Source organism: Rhinoraja longicauda, chromosome 15 (genome assembly GCF_053455715.1).
Source record: "Rhinoraja longicauda isolate Sanriku21f chromosome 15, sRhiLon1.1, whole genome shotgun sequence".
NCBI classification, from domain to species: Eukaryota; Metazoa; Chordata; class Chondrichthyes; order Rajiformes; family Arhynchobatidae; genus Rhinoraja; species Rhinoraja longicauda.
The window spans coordinates 23,794,484-23,815,494 of record NC_135967.1 but is presented as its reverse complement, the minus strand read 5'-3'; the positions used below and the strand labels follow the sequence as shown (position 1 = coordinate 23,815,494).

At 42.4% G+C, this 21,011-nt stretch overlaps 1 long non-coding RNA gene across 1 annotated transcript in view; it reads left to right on the top strand.

Moving 5' to 3' along the window:
* LOC144600365 (uncharacterized) overlaps positions 1–18,638 on the top strand; it is a 68,360-nt gene extending 49,722 nt beyond the window's left edge. The window contains exon 3 of the long non-coding RNA XR_013548128.1: positions 17,959–18,638. This is a non-coding gene — a long non-coding RNA (uncharacterized LOC144600365). The remainder of the gene's footprint in view (positions 1–17,958) is intronic.
* The last annotated feature ends 2,373 nt before the right edge of the window (positions 18,639–21,011 follow it).

Below are 21,011 nucleotides of genomic sequence, written 5' to 3'. Positions count from 1 at the left end.
TTACATTGCTGAGTTTCATTTTGACAGCCCAAGTATTTAATCAGCATTGCTAACTGATTTATGCTGTAATCTGCTGTCTTATTGCTGTTATGTTATGGTAGGTAACATAATTTGATCTGCAAATGTGGATGCATGCTAAATTAGACACAAATCATTGTGTATAGTGCCCAAATAATAGGTATTATACAGCTACATTGTGCAATGGTCAAAAGGGGAAACATTTCCAAATGCTTCTCCCAATTTTCCACAGTTGAATCTCGCTGGATTTACAAAGTTTTATCAAGGGTTCTGATAATCATTTGCCAATTGTACAGCAGAAGACTGAAAGCCCACTGAGATTTCCTCAGAAGAAGTTAAATAAGCATATCAGCAGAAGATATGTATGGGGAGAAACAATACAAGCAGTTTCACAGTAACCTCTTCACTTTCAAGAGTTAGCAATAGCTGAGGTCAACAACTTAAATGGTTGAAATTGAATGATTCTATGACTCAGCCACTAGGATTTATTTCCACGCTACTCTCTATTTCATTGAAGGGATCTACAGGGGGCCCTGCCTCAAAAAGGCCGCCAGCACCATCAAGGACACACACCTCCTTGGCCACACTCTCATTTCACTCCTGCCATCGGGAAGAAGGTACGAAGCCTGAAAACTGTAATGTCCAGATTCAAGAATAGTTTCTTCCAAATAATCATCAGGCTATTGTATCCTACAAACTCCAAACTAAACTCTGAACTACAAACTGCCTTGGTTGCACTAGGGACTTTGGGCTTTGTTTTTGTTTTCCCACTATACTGGTGTTTTTTTTAATGTATAAAACTTCCTGTTGTATATTATGGTATCTACTGAGCACTATGTTTACATACTTGTTGTATTGCTGCAAGTAGGAATTCCATTGTTCCGCTTCGGGACTTATGGCAATAAAACAGTCTTGAATCTTGACTCTTATTTAGCAGGAACAACACTGTGGGCAGAATAATTCACTTCATTCCCTGTCTCCTTTCGTTACCTGTCTTCCTTGCGTCCCAGCTGGATGCGCATCCATTTCTCTCTTTCCCCATCCCTTTTCACATATTCCTTCCTCTTGCAACATATTGCACAGCTTTTCTATCCTTATTTCCTTATCTCACGCTTTTTTGTCTTTTCAGCTCTGGCCTTTGTCCAACCATCTGTCAATCAAACCGTAACTGTGTCCACCGATCCCTTGCCAAATTTGTCCCGCCCCCACCTCTCTTCCAATTTTCTCTCCTCCTAATACACTGTCTGAAAAATAGTCCTGATCTGAAATGACACCCTTCAGTGTTCTCCAGAGATGCCGCCAGACCCATTAAGTTACTCCAACACCTTGTATCTTTTTTTTGGTCAATTGTTTCCATGCAATCCACTGCAAGGCTTGGTGCTGGAACCGCAGCTATTTACAATATACATTAATGATTTAGATGAAGGGATTAAAAGTAATATTAGCAAATTTGCAGATGACACAAAGCTGGGTGGCAGTGTGAACTGTGAGGAGGATGCTTTGAGGATGCAGGGTGACTTGGACAAGTTGTGTGAGTGGGCAGATGCATGGCAGATGCAGTTTAATGTGGATAAATGTGAGGCTATCCACTTTGGTGGTAAGAACAGGAAGGCAGATTATTAATGGTGTCAAGTTAGGAAAAGGGGAAGTACAAAGAGATCTGGGTGCAAAGGAGCAAAGAGGTCCTTCTGCATTTGTACAGTGCCCTGGAGAGACCACACCTGGAGTACTGTGTGCAGTTTTGGTCTCCAAATTTGAGGAAGGACATTCTTGCTATTGATGGAGTGCAAAGTAGGTTCACTAGGTTAATTCCCGGATTGGCGGGACTGTCGTACTTTGAAAGACTGGAGCGACTGGGCTTGTATACGCTGGAATTTAGAAGGATGAGAGGGGACCTTATTGAAACATATGATTATTAAGGTATTGGACACGCTAGAGGCAGGAAACATGTTCCCAATGTTGGGGGAGTCCAGAACCAGGGGCCACAGTTTAAGAATAAGGGGTAGGCCATTTAGAATGGAGATGAGGAAAAGCTTTTTCACTCAGAGAGTTGTAAATCTGTTGAATTATCTGCCTCAGAAGGCAGTGGGGGCCAATTCTCTGGATGCTTTCAAGAGAGAGTTAGATAGAGCTCTTAATGATAGCGGAGTCAGGGGGGATGGGGAGACGGCAGGAACGGGGTACTGATTGTGGATGATCAGCCATGATCACATTGATGCTGGCTCGAAGGGCTGAATGGCCTACTCCTGCACCTATTGACTATTGTCTATTTTCTATAATTTCCAAATGTGTCAGATTCCCTAACAACTTAGAAGTCTTCCTCCTCTCTACATATCGCTGAAGCACAAATTACTATTGGAACCATTCATTTTAAGAAGGCAGCTATTACCTCAATAGACCATAACCCAAGCTCCATTCAAATGTTATTCATATACAATGGTATCTTGTTTCTCTGCAATCACATGAACTGGTATAAATTTCCATGGGAATCGGGATATATTTTTTTGCATCAAAAACTGAAATGCAATTTATGATTCATAATTGAATTTTTCACAGACTCTTGATTTCTTGATCCACTCGGATAAGTTATCTTTATGTGAATATATGTTGTTCAGTAGAATTTGCCGCTTATGCTGTTTTAATGTTTAACTTCCTTTAAGAAGGTCAGCTGGTTACTTACTGCCAGCATTATTAAAAGGAAGATAAAATGTGCTCCCAATTGCTTTGTGTTTGCTTTGAGATCGCTGGCTAACATGATGGACGAGCTAGCTGCACTAGTGAGGACTCAGAGGGAGTACTGTGAGAGCAGTTTGATGTGTTTCACAGCGACATGGCTCTACGAGAACTTCCCTGAATTCAACGCGAATGTCGACAGCTTTCAGACTGTTCGGGTGGACAGGGACTGCAGTGAGAGTGGCACGTGCAAATAGACAATAGACAATAGGTGCAGGAGTAGGCCATTCAGCCCTTCGAGCCAGCACCGCCATTCAATGCAATCATGGCTGATCACTCTCAATCAGTACCCCGTTCCTGCCTTCTCCCCATACCCCCTCACTCCGCTATCCTTAAGAGCTCTATCCAGCTCTCTCTTGAAAGCATCCAACGAACTGGCCTCCACTGCCTTCTGAGGCAGAGAATTCCACACCTTCACCACTCTCTGACTGAAAAAGTTCTTCCTCATCTCCGTTCTAAATGGCCTACCCCTTATTCTTAAACTGTGGCCCCTTGTTCTGGACTCCCCCAACATTGGGAACATGTTTCCTGCCTCTAATGTGTCCAATCCCCTAATTATCTTATATGTTTCAATAAGATTCCCCCTCATCCTTCTAAATTCCAGTTTATACAAGCGGGGGGATTTGTAATTCTCGTTAACAACAAATGGTGCAACCCATGACATATCACAGTTAAGGAGCGTGTGAGTAGCCCGGATATTGAACTGATGGCTGTGGGTCTCTGTCCATACTATCGCCCAGGGAATTTTCACATGCCATTCTGGCTGTTTACATTCCTCCGTTTGCCAACCTACTGCGCGCGAGTGATGTCATCCGCAAAGTAACTGCGAGACTCCTGACACAGCACCCAAGTGCTTTCATTGCAAACTCAGGGGATTTCAACCACGTGACTTTGGATGCTACCCTGCCCACTTTCACTCAGTTTGTTGACTGTACCACCAGGGATATGAGAACACTAGACCTACAGTGTGCCAATGTTAAAGAGCATACAGCTCCATAACCATTCTGCCACTGGGAATATCCGACTACAATCTGGTTCACGTCCTACCCAGGTATAAGCCAATGGTCCAGAGGCTGCCCGTGACCACAAGGTCAGTGAGGAGTTGATCACAGGAGACCTTTGACACTCCACAGGGCTGTTTTGTGGTCACAGACTGGGATGCACTCTGTCATCCCCATTATCCACATAAAGTTCTGTGTGGATAACATTGTCCCTAAGGAGACTGTGAACTGTTTCCCCAACACCAAGCCCATGGTCACCAGACATAAAAGCCCTTCTCAACCGGAAGAAGAAGGCCTTCAGGAATGGTGACAGGGAGGAGGTGAATCGGGAGCAGAAAGGCCTGAAGGGCAAGGATGAGTACAGGATGGAGCTGGAGCGGAATCTTCAGCAGAACAACATGAGGGATGTGTCGAGTGGTATGAAGAGCATTATAGGCTACAAGAAGACCAGTGGCCTGGGGAGGGAAAGCAATCAGAACTGGGCCAACGAGCTAAATATGTTTCTTAATAGATTTGATGGTGGGGCCTTTGCCCACCCTTCCCCATGCTCCCTGACAGACTCAACCCCTCAATCGCCCTGGTACACTTCTTTTGTCCTTTCTTTGTTGCATCTGACCATCAAGGCTGAGCAGGCAAGGCAGGAGCTGAGCAGACTCCACCCAGGCAAAGCCCTGGGTCCCAATGGTGTCAACCTTAGGGTACTCAAGGCGTGTGCCAGCCAGTTGTGTGGAGTACCCCAGCATATCCTCAACCTGAGCCTGGATGTGGAAGTCATCCTGACTGGTCCCTGTACCAAAGAGGACGTGCCCCAGCTCCTCCAATGACTACAGATGGTGGTGCTGATTTCACACATCACGAAGTGCCTGGAGAGGCTGGTGCTCACTCACCTGCGACCCCTGGTTAAACCCTACCTGGATCCCCTGGAGTTTGCTTACCACACAAAGATGGGGGTTGAGGACGCCATCATCCACATGCTCCATCATTCCTATGTTCACCTGGATAAGCTGGGAAGCACTGTGAGAGTCATGTTTTCTGACTTCTCCAGTGCTTCTATCACCATCTGGCCTGCACTGTGAGGGAGCAAACTGATGAAGATGCGGAAGGAAGCTCCATTGGTGTCATGGATCACTAACTACCAGACTGGATGACCACAATATGTCAGGCTACAGAAATGTGTCTATGATATGGTAGTGAGCAACACAGGGGACGGTCCTCTCTCTCTTCCTGTTTACCATCTACACCTCGGACTTCAGATGTAACTTGGACTCCTGCCACCTGCAGAAGTTTTCAGATGACTTTGCAATTGTGTGCTGCATCAGTGAGGGGAGGGAAGCTGAAGACAGAGGTGTAGTCAATGACTGTTGAGTGGTGTGGGGGCTGAATCACCTGCAGCTCAACACCGACAAGACTAAGGAGTTAATGGTGGACTTTAGGAGAAGAGGAACACCACTGTCCCCTGTCTCCATCAATGGTGTGGATGTGCAGTTTACCAGGGAGTACAAATACCTGGCAGTATTCCTGGGCAGTAAACTGGACTGGTCCAGGAACGCCAAGGCCCTGTACAAGAAGGGACAGAGCCGGCTGTACTCTTTGAGATGGTTCCGTTCCTTCAATGTCTGCAGCATGATGCTGCAGATGTTCTACCAATCAGTAGTAGCCAGTGCCATCTTCTTCACCGCCATGTGTGGGGGCAGCAGGATGAAGGCCGTGGACGGCATTAGGATCAACAAACTCATCAGGAAGGCTGGCTCCATCCTGGGAGTGGAGTTGGATTCATGGGAGGTGGTCTTGGAGGGGAGGATGTTCCTCAAACTGTGGAGCAACTTGGACAATACAGCTCACGCTCCCCATGACACACTGGTCAACCAGAAGAGCACCTTCAGCCACAGACTGGTTCCACCAAGTTGCAGGACAGAACGTCACAGGAGATCCTTCTTCCCTGCGGCTATCAAACTGTACAACTCCTCCCCCTTCTTTCGTGGGGTAGACTAAGGCAGACTCTTCCCCTCCCCCCCCCCCCCCCCCCCGCAATCTTTGCACATCCCCAATCCTTTCCACTTGTCACTTTAATTTCATGTTTCATGTATTTTGTGTTGGCAGATCAATTTCCCTCCTGGGATAAATATAGTTCTATTGTGTCGTATCGTTTCTTATGGGTTTATGTAAGTTTAAAGTAAATGAAAGAAAATTGAATTTCTTGAAATTGTCTCGTATTATTTCCCCTCCACATCCTCACAAAATATTAAATTGCTTTGAGCACTAGACTCATCGCAGAGTAGACTCAATGGACTAAATGGCCTAGTGACTTACTAGGCCCTATGACATGACCTACATTGTCAACTTCAGTGATCACTTGAAACAAACAGGATTTTATAGTCATAGAGTCATAGAGTGATACAGCACGTTAACAGGCCATTCGGCCCAACTTGCCTACACTAGCCAACATGTCCCAGCTACACTAGTCCCATCTTCCTGCGTTTGACCCATATCCCGCCAAACCTGTCCTATCCATGTACCTAACTGGTTCTTAAACATTGGGATAGTCCCTGCCTCAACTGCCTCCTCTGGCAGCTCATTCCATATACCCACCACACTTTGTGTAATTAAGTTACCCCTCAGGTTCCTATTAAATCTTTTCCCCTGCACCTTAAACTTATGTCTTCTGGGCCTCAATTCACCTCATCTGGGCAAAAGGCTCTGTGCATCTACCGATCTATTCCTCTCATCATTTTATGCACCTCTATAAGATCAGTATAATCTGCATTTAAATCAGGTGGAATTGTTATCAAGTGAAAATCGGAATTCGCCACCTGCCTGCTGAGGGCTATCTTGGCATTTATAGCTAATCTAAGTCGTAACTCCATTTCACCTTTTTGTCCATATCCTTATCTATTAATCACACTTAAAATTAACGAGAGCGAGTCTCAATTGTCTTTTTCTGACGGAAATTCTAAATTTCTGCCACATGTCATTTTTTCTGCCACATGTCACGTGTCCTAGCTTCACTCCCAAAACGTTATAATGTATTGAACACTCTGATCAAATTACTCTTCAACCTTTAAATGCCTGTAATTGTTTCTCCACACCAGCCTAACCCTTGGAGTCCAGTTATTATCTTGCAATGCCCTAAGCTCAGCGCATCATTCCTAAACTGTGCTGCCTGGAATAGCTCACAGTTCTTCATGTGTGATTTAACCAGGAGTTTGTCATGCTGCAGTTTACATTTGCCCTCAAGTTCTCTAATTACACAAAGGCCAACATACCACTAGGCTTTCAATTATCTTTTATGTACATCAATGACATTTTAATGATCTAAATTTATGGATCCCCAAGTCTCTTTGGATTGCCACTGTTTTCAATTTTTTTTACCATTTACAGAATGCTCTGTTCTAATGCTTTTTAAATCCAAGGTGAATGACCTCACATTTGGCCACATTGAAATCCATTTGCCACTTTTCATTTAATCAATTGCTATTTTGTAATTTAATGCTCCCATCTACAATACTTAAAAACTATTAGCAGCTTGTCATTAAGATCTGTAATCCATAACCTTATTGGTTGCTGCAAACAAGACCAGCAAACAACAGGAACACTTATTTTCATTTGCAGAGGTGACAATCGGTCACTTTGTCAATGTCACCTGCAGCGACTGTGGGTAACATGCAATAGTTCACAGAACACCTAGGGTGGTGGGTGTATAGAACGAGCAGCCAGAGGAGGTAGTTGAAGCAGGGTCCAATGTAACGTTTAAGAAACAATTAGGCAGGTACATGGATAGGACAGGTTTGAAGCAATGTGGGCCAAACGCAGGCAGGTGGGACTCGTGTAGATGTGACATGTTGGTTGCTGTGGGCAAGTTGGGCCGAAGGGCCTGTTTCCACCCTGTATGACTCTATGACTAACTACACAATTGCAAATTCCTGGAATAAAATAATCCTTACTTATTGGCCACAGTTTGTATAAGTGTCAAAGGTTGGAGCATAGGTCACAGATGGCAGGAGTTGGCCAGTAAGTCACCACAAAGATTCACCTGGTTCTGGGCTCTTGATCCTGCTTCTGCCATTAAGAGTTAATTGTAAGGATGCAGCCACTTCAACACATGCTTCACTTCAATGTATTGATCATTTCAACAGAAAATCAGGCAAAGTGTGAGGACCACCAGCCGAAACAAAGTAATCAATTGATGTTCCTGATGAAATAGGGAAGGTTGATTGGCAGTGCCCATTTTAGTGTCAGGCCTATGAAGCACCTGGAATGCACTTGCTTATATTGGATTCATGCCTCACCAATTATTTATAAAGCTCAGACAGCACAGTGGCACAGTTGGTTTATAAAGTTCAGACAGCACAATGGCACAGTTGGTTGCCTCACAGTGCCAGAGACTTGGGTTCAATCCCGACCTCGGGTACTGCCTGGATGGAGTTTGCATGTTCTTCCTATGACCACATGGGTTTCCTCCGAGTGCTCCAGTTTCCTCCCATATCCCAAAGGCGTGATGGTTTGTAGGTTAATTAGCCTCTGTAAATTGTGTCAGGGGGTGGATGTAAAAGTGGGATAATATTGAACTGTTGTGAATGGGTTGTGAATGGTTGACGTGGACTTGGTGGGCTGATGGGCCTGTTTCAATCATTCAAACCAAAAATTATAAATCACGAACTGCCTCAACCTGCAACCATGCCTAATGTATTACTTTATTACTATGTTATCTGAGCCATTTATGAATTGTATAATATTACATACAAAAAATAGATAAAGGATTTCAGCCCCAATATTGATCTTAAGAAGGCTCAGGTCTCATCTCCAAACTTGTGGAACTTGGAGTCAGCACTCACCTCTGCAACAGATTCCTTGACTTCCTGACCAACAGACCATAATCAGTGAAGATAGGTAACAAATCATCCACTGTAATAACCCTCAGCACTGCTGTCCACAAGGATCTTTGGACCCTTCTATACTCCTTTTAAACTCATGACTGTGCAGCCAAATACCTAATCTAACTCAATTTACAAATTTACGGACATCATCACCGTAATGGGCCGAATATCAAATGATGAAGAGCTGGAGTACAGGAAGGAGATTGAGATTTGTAACCTGGTGTCAAGACACCAACCTCTCCCTCAATGTCAGCAAGACAAAGGAGACTGTGATTGATATTCCAGAGCCCTGGCCGTAGGTAGTAAATTCGACCTGCAGATCGGACAAGGAAGTCCCAATGTGGTCGGGATCAGCCACCTCACCTGACCTAGGCGCAATTCACAAAATGCTGGAGTAACTCAGCGGGTCAGGCAGCATCTCAGGCGAGAAGGAATGGGTGGCGTTTCGGGTCGAGACCCTTCTTCAGACTGAGGTCAGTCTGAAGAAGGGTCTCGACCCGAAACGTCACCCATTGCTTCTCTCCTGAGATGCTGCCTGACCTGCTGAGTTACTCCAGCATTTTGTGAATAAATACCTTCGATTTGTACCAGCATCTGCAGTTATTTTCTTACACTGACCTAGGCGCTACATATTTGAGGGGACTTCTGGGGTGGTGGATGGATTTTATCCAGATTACCAGTTGCCAGAAAATCGATGTTGGACCTGTACCTCGCTCGGTGCATGTGACAATAGTAAATTAAACATTAGCTTCAGAGTTTTTCAATGTGAATTCTTCCTACTTGTCTTTAAATAGTTGAGTGAAGTGCACTCTTTTCCAATCTAAAAGACCAGGTTGAAACAGGTAACTTAAAAATATATATATAGTTACAGGAGCAATATATTACAGACTAACACAAAAATACTAAAATGACAACAATTTATCCCGGTGGCTTACCAGTGTTTCATTACATTATATTTATTTTTAATGTTGATTCACATATACATGGTGAATTTCCTGCTTCTGCAGCTCAAATATTTGTTTCCTTATTTTCCACTATAAATTTCCTCTCCATTGATCAATACAGTATTTTGCTTTTTGGTGTGTTTTTTCTGTCAATTCTTTTTGATTTTCCCAACCTCTTAAGTTGTCCATTGTTTTTGCAAGGGCAGCTGAGATTGTTCTTCTTCGTGATAAACCTGTTCTATTGAGTGCAGTCTAAAGACCAGATTTGGTGTATATTGCTAGAATCTATCAGCAAATTCAAAGCTTCATTGTTTGAGCACACAAATTCTGGTTCTGTCTTTACAAAGAAAAAATACATTTCGCAGCTAGATCTGGCCCAATATGTTTTTCTAGAAGAAGTCAAAGCTTCTGAGACACTACAGGAAAGATTTTCAGAGGGATACTCAGGATGAGGGAACATTGTTCCAAGAGAAGCTCAAGAAGCTAAGAATGTTTTGACATTTGATAAAGTTGTTCAAAATTATGAATGGGGTTGACAAGTTAAGTAAAGGGAATTGTCTTGCTATGCAGAAGCTTTAAAGTAGAAAATGAGAAAGAAAATGCTGTGAATGAAGCCACAGGATAATGTAGGTATTTAAGTGAAGTTGGCAAAATGACTTGCCTCATTGGGCAATTAATGTCGCATGTAATTAATAGAACACCACAAATTCAAGAGCCATCCGAGGTTGTGGAGAGTTATATGTTAAAACCCGTGATCAAAGATAGAAACATAGAAAATAGATGCAGGCGTAAGCCATTCGGTCCTTTGAGCCACCACTGCCATTCAATATGATCATGGCTGATCATCTAAAATTAGTACCCCGTTCCTGCTTTCCCCCATATCCTTTGATTCCATTAGCCATAAGAGCTAAACATAACCCTCTCTTGAAAACATCCAGTGAATTGGCCTCCACTGCCTTCTCTGTTAGAGAATTTCACAGATTCACAACTCTCTGGGTGAAAAAGTTTTTCCTCATCTCAGTCCTAAATGGCCTACCCCTTATTCTTAAACTGTGACACCTGGTTCTGGACTCCCCCAACATGGGGAACATTTTTCCTGCATCCACCCTGGACATCCAGGAAACCGTGGAAGTATATGGTTCAGATAGTTTTTCATGAAGATTAGTGAGAGATCCTGGAGAGTCCGTGTAGACCACTTTTCCCTTGTATACAGTATAATGCCTAGGAAAATAGTAAATAAAAACCCAGTGTTCAAGGCTGACCTAGATCCCACAAATGTCCAAGAGGAAACAACAGATTAAATTTATAATTAGAGTCAATATAAAAGAACATTATTGAATCCAGAGATAGAAAATACTCTAGTGTTTTGTACATTCTCCCTGCGACCGCATGGGTTTTCTCCGGGTGCTCCGGTTTCCACGCACATTCCAGTTTTGTAGGTTAATTGGCTACTTTAAATTGTCCCTGGTGTGTAGGATAGAACTAATGTACAGGTGATCACTTGTCAGCATGGACAGTGGGCCAAAGGGCCTGTTTCCACACTGTATCTCTAAACTAAACAAGAGTACAAAAAATAAAATGTAATAGAATTTTTTTTCCTCATCTCAGTTCTAAATGGCCTACCCCTTATTCTTAAACAGTGGCCCCTGGTTCTGGACTCCCCCAACATTGGGAACATGTTTCCTGCCTCTAACGTGTCCAACCCCTTAATAATCTTATATGTTTCGATAGGATCCCCTCTCATCCGTCTAAATTCCAGTGTATACAAGCCTAGTCGCTCCAGTCTTTCAACATATGACAGTCCCGCCATTCTGGGAATTAATCTAGTAAACCTACGCTGCACGCTCTCAATAGCAAGATCTCCAAGATCTTCGGTTTCCTCCCACACTCCAAAGACGTACAGGTATGTAGGTTAATTGACTGGGTAATATGTAAAAATTGTCCCTAGTGTGTGTAGGTAGTGTTGGTGTGCGGGGATCTCTGGGCGGCGCGGACTCAATGTATCTCTAAATCTAAAAAATCTAAAATCTAAATATCCTTCCTCAAATTTGGAGACCAAAACTGCACACAGTACTCCAGGTGTGGTCTCACTAGAGCCCTGTACAACTGCAGAAGGACCTCTTTGCTCCTATACTCAACTGCTCTTGTTATGAAGGTCAACATTCCATTGGCTTTCTTCACTGCCTGTTGTACCTGCATGCTTCCTTTCAGTGACTGATGCACCAGGACACCCAGATCTCATTGTACGTCCCCCCTTCCTAACTTGACACCATTCAGATAATAAACTGCCTTCCTATTCTTACCATCAAAGTGGATAACCTCACACTTATCCACATTAAACTGCATCTGCCATGCATCCGCCCACTTACACAACCTGTCCAAGTCACCCTGCAACCTCATAGCATCTTCCTCACAGTTCGCACTACCACCCAGCTTTGTATCATCTGCAAATTTGCTAATGGTACTTTTAATCCCTTCATCTAAGTCATTAATATATATTGTAAATAGCTGCGGACCCAGCACCGAGCCTTGCGATACCCCACTAGTCACTGCCTGCCATTCTAAAAGGGACCCATTTATCCACACTCTTTGCTTTCTGTCTGTCAACCAATTTTCTATTCATGTCAGTACGCTACCTCTAATACCATGCGCTCTAATTTTGCCCACTAATCTCCTATGTGGGACCTTGTCGAAGGCTTTCTGAAAGTCGAGGTACACCACATCCACTGGCTCTCCACTGGCTCTCCCCTGTCAATTTTCTTAGTTACATCCTCAAAGAATTCCAGAAGATTAGTCAAGCATGATTTCCCCTTTGTAAATCCATGCTGACTTGGAATGATCCTGTTACGACTATCCAAATGCTCCGCAATTTTGTCTTTTATAATTGACCAGCATCTTCCCCACCACTGATGTCAGACTAACTGGTCTATAATTTCCCGTTTTCTCTCTCCCTCCTTTCTTAAAAAGTGGAACAACATTAGCTACCCTCCAATCCACAGGAACTGATCCTGAATCTATAGAACATTGGAAAATGATCACCAATGCGTCCACAATTTCTAGCGCCACCTCCTCAAGTACCCTGGCAGCCAGAACAAGAATCGTTGAAACAAGCTTGGGGACTTTTTTAAGCATGTGAATTGTTTATTCTTGACGGAATTCTGAAAATAAAATGAAAAACTACAGGAGGAGCTGCCGTAACAATCACATTGTTGGTGAAACTTTAAACTGCCCGACAGTTAAAACCACTGATCCATGGGTGATAGTTGACTTTACATGGCAATGTTACAAAGCAGCCTTTAACCCAGCTTCATTAGTGTGTGAATGACATGGAGATTACAAGCCATCACACAAGCAGTACTCTCCATGACCATTTTATAACTCAGTTCATCGACCATCCTTTTATTTATTAAGCAAAACTAAAAAAAAAATCAGAAAATAATTTTAGTTCCAAGAGCTATCCTCACAGGCCAAAGGTTATCACCACGGTTTGTGTGATCTTTTTCAAAGAATGATCATTTTACGAATGTTGGAGTTTTACTACTGTTTACTAAGCATGGATTGTTGCATTGGTTCCAAGTGCACAAGTTGTTGATGTCAACAATGGTGTCTGTTTCTGAACAAAACATGCTAAAAAAAAATTTGCATGATTTATGCAATCCAACAAAGTGGTAAGAATGTTCATATGTATATTCCAAACAAATTCTGATGTCAGTCGTGGTCAAACATTGTTTTGATATTGATGTTGCAAACAGGACCACAGTGATCCAGCTGAATTTGTGTGGTAAATACACATATAAAACTTGGTATCCGGTATCAAGAAGATTTCCCCAAATGGACTATGTAATGACCGATAGATTTGTTGGTGACAGATTGAACAGTTGATTGTGGAGCTTGGCACTGTTAGTTTCTTTGACATTATTGGGGTTATATTAAACTACAAAGTTTGATGTGACATTGGAGTTCTATGTCATTCTAATGGATGATGATGCCTCCAGAATTTCATTTTGAAAGAAAGAGGAGGAGGAGGCCCACAGAATAGTTTAAAGTTATCCACCATTGAAGGGAGAAGATGGATGGAAAGTGGAAGGAAGGCCCAGTCTAGCGTAGAAATCTGAGAGCACATCCACATTAATTTAACTGAGCAGCAAGGATTGAGTAAACACTATGACTATAAAGAGCTTCTGATCAATACCGTCCACATTCTGTAGACATGAACAGGGGCAGCACTGCCTTGCCAATGATAGCAGGAGTCACTCACTGAATTACTACATCATCGGAAGCATCAAGTGCAGCTTGAAACATTAATGACACGCAGCAATTTGGAAAACTCTGCGTATTTAGGTATTAACAGTTGTCAACTCTACTCAAAGACAATCTAATTCAAATGCTTTTGCAGAAACAAGGAACTGCAGATACTGGTTAATACACAAAAAGGACACAAAGTGTTGGAGTAAATCTGGAGAACAAGGATAGGTGATGTTTCGGGTCAATTCTGAAGAAGGGTCTTGACCTGAAACTTCACCTACGCATGATCTCCAGAGATGCTGCCGGATCTGCTGAGTTACTCCAGCACTCTTTCTCCTTTTCAATTGCTTCTCGTTGTTAGCCTGCTGGAGGCAGGGTGATGGCAGGGACCTCCCGAGATGGCAGAGCACCCAATAGTGGTAGAAGCCTTTTGAGTGCATTTACATTGCATCTACATTGCATGGTGAATTTCATACCAAAATGATGAGGTAAGCATGAATGAAAAAGTCCTACAATCAGTGACCAAGGCCAGGATATAATGAAAACAAGCACCATTTTGACCAGGTGACCTTTCAATCCAACAGTTCAGCTGTTCCTCCTGCACCTCAGTCTTGCATTTGTGCTGGGGACAAGAGATGTCTGCTCAACATGCACCCATGAAGAGAACATACATACAGCAGCCACATTCTCATCAGACAGTTAGACCAGATAACTAAGGACTTCAAACAATGCTTCCACTTTCTCGACTACATGGGACATACACTGCAAAATAGGGCAAGATTAAGTGTATTTTTTGTTTGTATTCTATTACATCCTTCCCATTTTGACATTAATGCAGCCTTAGCATGTAATCAACAGTTGAACTAGAGAACATTGCACACCAGTAGGATGAAGAGAAAAGATGGAGGAGGATGAGGAGGGGTGGATAAAGAACAGCACATGGAGAATGAAAGAGAAAGAGGTAACATCAAGATTTGTTTTCTGATCTAACAATCAGAAAGACAATGATCATATTATTTTTTAATATACAGTAGAAGAGGATGGATCAAATCACTACTCCTCAGAAGCATGAAACACTCTGTGAGCAAGACTGAACACATGGACGGATAAGTGAGTAAGTAATCATGAAAGGTACACACTACACATTGCTTTAACGTAAGGAATACCAAGATTTTAAACCAGTGACAATGAAGAAGCACAGATACCTTTCCAGGGAGCCTGGATACCATGCATAAGTGGCTGTTCACATCATCTGCACACCGGGAAAGTGAAAACACTTTTGATTGTCGTACTGCTGTTGATGAGATTCGTCCATAAAATTTCATGCTGCAATTAATAGGTTGTCCAAGCCCCGACAATGCTGTGTGCTGATTTCTTGAAAGGGAGAACAAATGATTTCAGATCTTCTTGAAACACCTTCAAAGGCTTCTTTTGCAACACCAGATGGCAAATTGAGATGCTTTGCAGATAACCCGTGTGCATCAAAGTTGACAGCAGCCAATCCCTTGACAACCACTGGAACATTGGTGCTTGGAAAGTTCTGTAACTGCAGTTACAGATGTAACATGCGGCATTTTTCAATGCAGCCCACTTGGTTAAATGAAGGCACCTTGCAAGTTAAAGTTCCTTGATCTTGTTGATTTTGGAGATGCAAGTGTTAAAAGACTCCCTTCTTCCTCCAAGCAGCCTGCGAGCTCTACATACTTTCCGAACTGTCATCCTGCAGTGCGATGGGATGAAAAAGCAAAAGCAAAAGCAAGCTGTGTCTGGCAGCAAGGGATCATCGTGGAAAGATTTGAATTCAATCCTCAGCTCCTAGCATAATATTGTCTTTAGGTTTTATAAACTTCTAAGAACTCAGAAGCATCAAAGACGAGTTGAATCAAAGAAATCCTCAGTAGAAATTGGTTAGCAAGCATTCTGCAAACTATTGATGAAGCCTTTAAAAAACTGAGCTAAAATGAGTCCTTCCTGTTGCTAAAGGTATGATGTGTGCTTAGCACATGGTGTTAGCTGTAATATGGAGGTCCAAGTTGGCCGATCTGGTGTTAAACCAGTGTTTGGCAGATTGAGGCGATATTTTTATACCTTCAGTAGGCACTAACATGGTATCAAACTTGGAGAACTGGATCTCTTCTTATCCCTATGTACTTGGATCTTCAATATCCTCATCGGCAGATCATAATCAATAAGAATTGGCAACAACACCTCCTCCTTGTTAATTATCAACACAGGTGCACCTCGAGTCTGTGTGCTCAATCCCCTGCTCTACTCTTTCCATATCCATGACTGTGTAGCCAGGTACAGCTCCAATGACAACTTTAAATTCGTTGATGATACCACTGCTATTGGACGATTAACAGGTAACGATGAGTTAGAGTATAGGCGAGAGATTCATAAACTGATTGAATGGTACCAAAGCTTTTGATGGCTCATTCCTATAATTTTGGAAAGTACTGCATTTGTTTACCAATGACTCATTGTCATTCAACACGACGGTAATTGCACGACCATGCAATTATTTTCAAATTAAGTATTCCCATGTTCATTATGTTGTTCACCCAATTTCTTTTCCTCTCAAAATGGAAAGTCTTATCAGTCTAACATTATACTTGATGCAACGCTGCTCATCTGACAATTGTCGTGACAAATTTGGAAACATTTCTCTCCTCCTTTGCACACTGATCTAATTCTGTCCATCCTTTCAAATATTGCGCCTAGATCCTTTACAACTGAGTTTTTCTGGATCAAAATGAAACTGCAGATGCTGGAAATATAAAATGAAAACACAAAATGTGTAAGAACGAATAGCAGGTGCTGGTTTATACAGAACATAGACACTAAATGCTGGAGTTACACAGCGGGTCAGGTAACATCTCTGGAGAAAAGGAAAAGGAAAAGGTAACGTTTCGAGTTGGAACCCTTCTTCAGACTGAAAGATAAAGCCACAAAGATAGTGAAAATACAAAATGTTGGAAGCACAGAGAAGTCAAATAGCATCCTTGGAGAGAGTAATAGAGTTAATTTTTCAAGTCAAGGAGACTTCATCAGAACTGGAAAAGTGAGAAACAAGTATATTTTAAGCTGCAGAGAGGGCAAGAATGATGAAAAGCGAGGGAATGCTATAGGGTGCATGTTATAGTTATCAAGATATTACTTACTTTAAAAAGGCAGCAAAAAGCACAAAAGGAAAAAAATGAAACAACTTGTAGTGTAGAAGCAAGGAATTGCAGATGCTGGTTTACAAAAAAGGACACAAAATGCTGAAGTAACCCAACGGGTCAGGCAGCATCTCTGGAGAACATGGATAGTAGACGTTTTTGGTCTTCAAACTGAAGAAGGGTCCCGACCCGAAACTTCACCTATTTACATTCTCCAGAGATGATGCCTGACTCACTGAGTTACTCTGGCATATTAAGGGTTGTTTTTTTAGAAAATCAGGGCAGATTGACTGAAATTGGTGAGGGAGGAGAGGGGAGGGGGGAGTGGGGGCAGGGGGGAGTGGGGGAGGAGAGGGTGCTGCACGAATGCAGGAGGAGCAGTCCTAGGGGGGAGGGAGGTAGGGGGGGGGAGAGGGGAGGGGGGAGAGGGGGAGGGGGGAGTACATGTTAACACTCTTGTGTGTACCTATAGAAAATATGAAACAAATTTTAGATAAATTGGGAAGCATGGATTTTAATAGATTCAGTCTGAAAATAATGGATCACCAATGTGAATTGCCATAGAATATAATAAGCTGGAAATATCTTGACCTATAGATACATTAAACTTCAGCATATGACGAGTATCCTCAACAAAAACTGATACATCTGTGAATAACCAAAAGCATGGTGAAGTCTCATAGGATAACCACCAATAAGTGAAATGTCCATATAACAATCACAACAAATATTCTGGCACATCTACTATAGTTGTTTGATTCCATTGCTCTTCACTGCAGTCGACTAGGGCAGGGCTTTTGACTTATTAGATGGAGACATCCAAAGTTTCAGATTTTGTTGTCTGGATCAATGAGGAACTTGTAGATTCTGGGACAGGTCTTATACCTTTTGACTCCACTAATCCTGTTCTTCCAGAATTCTGATTTTGATCTATATTCCAGCATCTGCAATCTCTTTTGACTTTGTCTTTGTCTTTGTTTAGGAAATGTCCTGTTATGCTTGGAGAGAAGAGGTCTGAAGTCTGAAGAGGGGTCCCGGCCCAAATCCTCACCTATCCATGTTCTCCAGAGATGCTACCTAACCTGTTGAGTTACTCCAGCTTTTCTCTAGATGTGTTTCTTGTTTAACTGACATGTCAGTGATTAAATAAATGCAACTTCGGCATGATATTCTGCTACTGTATGATTATATGAAGGAAAACTCAAGTCAACTCTCAATATGAGGGGTGTCAGGAGAAAAAAAAATTCCTACACCTCGAATGGAATCTTTACATTATTTGTAGATCATTTCCATATTATTCATGAATCGCTCTCTGCAGTTGTATTACACAACTCAAAGACAAGGTACACATTTGTGTCATGAAAGGGGGACAGTGAGAGTAATCACTTAAATGAGTGGATATTTCCTATATTCGCCTATACCATCAACTTATGCATTGAGCAGTGTGTCACATTGAAGAGTGGGAAAGGATGCCAGAAGATTCAAGGATTAGGTTGAGCAATGTCCCCTTTCCAGAAGTATGCCTGCCTGTATTGCCTGCAGCAAGCAGTGAGTGGTGAAAAATAAATAGAAAGTGGGGATTATGTCATTATTAAAAGATTTTGTTCCTGAATAAAAAAATCTGCTCTGGAGTGGATAAGATCAACAGACACTTATTGCCATAGTAACCAGATGCTAAGCACCTGATCCCTGCACAATGGACACAGTGGTTTATTTCTAATGCAACACAAAAATGTGTGTGTGATTCCAAACTACCTTTCTGAATGTAACGTTATAAATGTGTTTCTGCCCCTTCTGACTTGCCTCCTTGTTTTTAATTTCTGGTAAACCATAAAGCGCTTGGTGCTGCCCCCAAAATCTATGACACTGTTATATAGTTACCGTATTAGTGCTATGGAAACAACTTCTTCATGATCATTATATTCACTGGAATTTAGAAGGATGAGAGGAGATATTTTTGAAACATATAGAATTCCTAAGAGATTGGACAGACTAGATGCAGGATAAATGTTCCCGACGTTGGGGGATGATTACTCAGACAAATTTGTGGCACATCGTAGCAAAAAGATAGTGAAAATGACAACAATAATTTCTTGAGTGTATTTTGAACACCTCAAAATGTTCTGTTGTGTTGTTGGTAATGAGCTATATATGTATTTATAAGGTGCCTCATTCTGTGGAAACTGCCCTGTTTATACCAAGGGGTAAAAAAAACACCAACTTGCTATTTTATTTACCTGCTCTTTGCAACTCATCCATGAGGTGGGAAAATTGTACATAAATAGCACAGTTAAAAAAAAACACACATGTAGCTGGCCTTTTTAAGCCAGTCATCCTAATGGCAGTCAGAACAAAACATCTTTGTGGCAAAACTTACATTGTCAGTGAGGAACAGTGTTGTCTTTGCCTCCAGGAACACTGGAAAACCCAATCTCTCAAAGTGTTTGCTGAAGTCTCCAACAACAAGTGTCACCTTGTTTCCAGCATTGTCACTGGGTGATGATGATGCTATTTGGAAGCTGTGGGGCAAAGGAAGTAGGATAAGTTAAATCAGTACCAGACATTTTTGTCCCCTTTCTTCAACCTTACTCAGAAGTGGATAAATTCACAGGGTGCTTAAAAGTCAGATAGGTGAAAACAGCACTCCGTTCCATGGCCATGAACACTTTCAGATCAGCTCTGCTTCTTCCTGCACACAGACTGAGACTGAAGTTGAAGAGAGTCAAATCGAGTTTATTGGCATATGAACAAATAGAGTGAAGTACAGGCACAATTAAAATCATAAAGCAGCACCACAGGCACTTAGACCCAGACAATACATACAAACTTAAATAATATTTTAATTACACATAAATTCTACAAGACAGTGAAAAGAAAAAAGTTTGTGCAAAAAACACTGCAAAAATACGCATTTGGAAAAACAAGTCTAGACTCATGCTAGATGTGGTCTGTGGTGTTCTATTGCCAAGACAAGATTAGAGTTATGCTAGATGTGGTCTGTGGTGTTCTGTGGCCAAGGAAAGATTAGAGTTAAGCAAGTCAATTCAGGATAGTTGTGAGAAAATAATTGTTTCTAATTCCAGTGACGTGCGTGGGGCTTCAAGGTTCTTTACTTCCTGCCCAATGGCTGCAATGAGAAGAGGGCATGACCTGGATGGTCGTGATCCTTGATGAAAGATGCCACTTTCTTGACTCAGCACCTCATGTAGATGCTTTTGATTTTGGGGAGTGCTGTGTGTTTGATGGACCGGGTTGAGTCCACCATTTTAATAATAATAATAATAATACATTTTATTTATATAGCGCTTTTCATATACTCAAAGACGCTTTACAGAGATTTTGAGAACATAGGGAAATTAATAAATAGATAAATAAGTAAATAAATAAATGAACAGAGAAAGGAGACAGTAGGTGAGGTGACCTTCAGTGGTTGAAGGCAGTGCTGAACAGGTGAGACTTCAGCGATGTTTTGAATGTGGTGAGTGTGGGGGAGTCTCTAACGGTTTGGGGTAGTGAGTTCCATAGGGTGGGAGCAGCGATGGAGAAAGCCCTGTCCCCCCAGGATCTGAGTTTAGTCCGGATGTGGGGGGATAGGAGATTGGCAGCGGCAGAGCGGAGGGTGCAGGTGGGAGTGTGCCTGTGGAGGAGGTCGGTCAGGTAGGATGGGGCCAGGTTATGGAGGGCTTTGTAGGTTATGAGGAGGATTTTGTACTGGATTCTCTGGGGGATGGGGAGCCAGTGGAGTTTATAAAGGACGGGGGTGATATGGTCACGGATCGAGGTGTGTGTGAGTAGACGGGCAGTGGAGTTTTGAATGTATTGAAGTTTATTGATGATTTTTGAGGGTGCGCCATAGAGGAGGCTGTTGCAGTAGTCCAGACGGGAGGTGATGAAGGCGTGGATGAGGGTTTCTGCAGCTGTGGAGGAGAGGGATGGACGGAGACGGGCAATGTTTTTGAGGTGGAAGAAGGCTGTCTTTGTGATGTGTTTGATGTGTTTGTCGAAGGAGAGGGTTTGATCAAGGATGATTCCAAG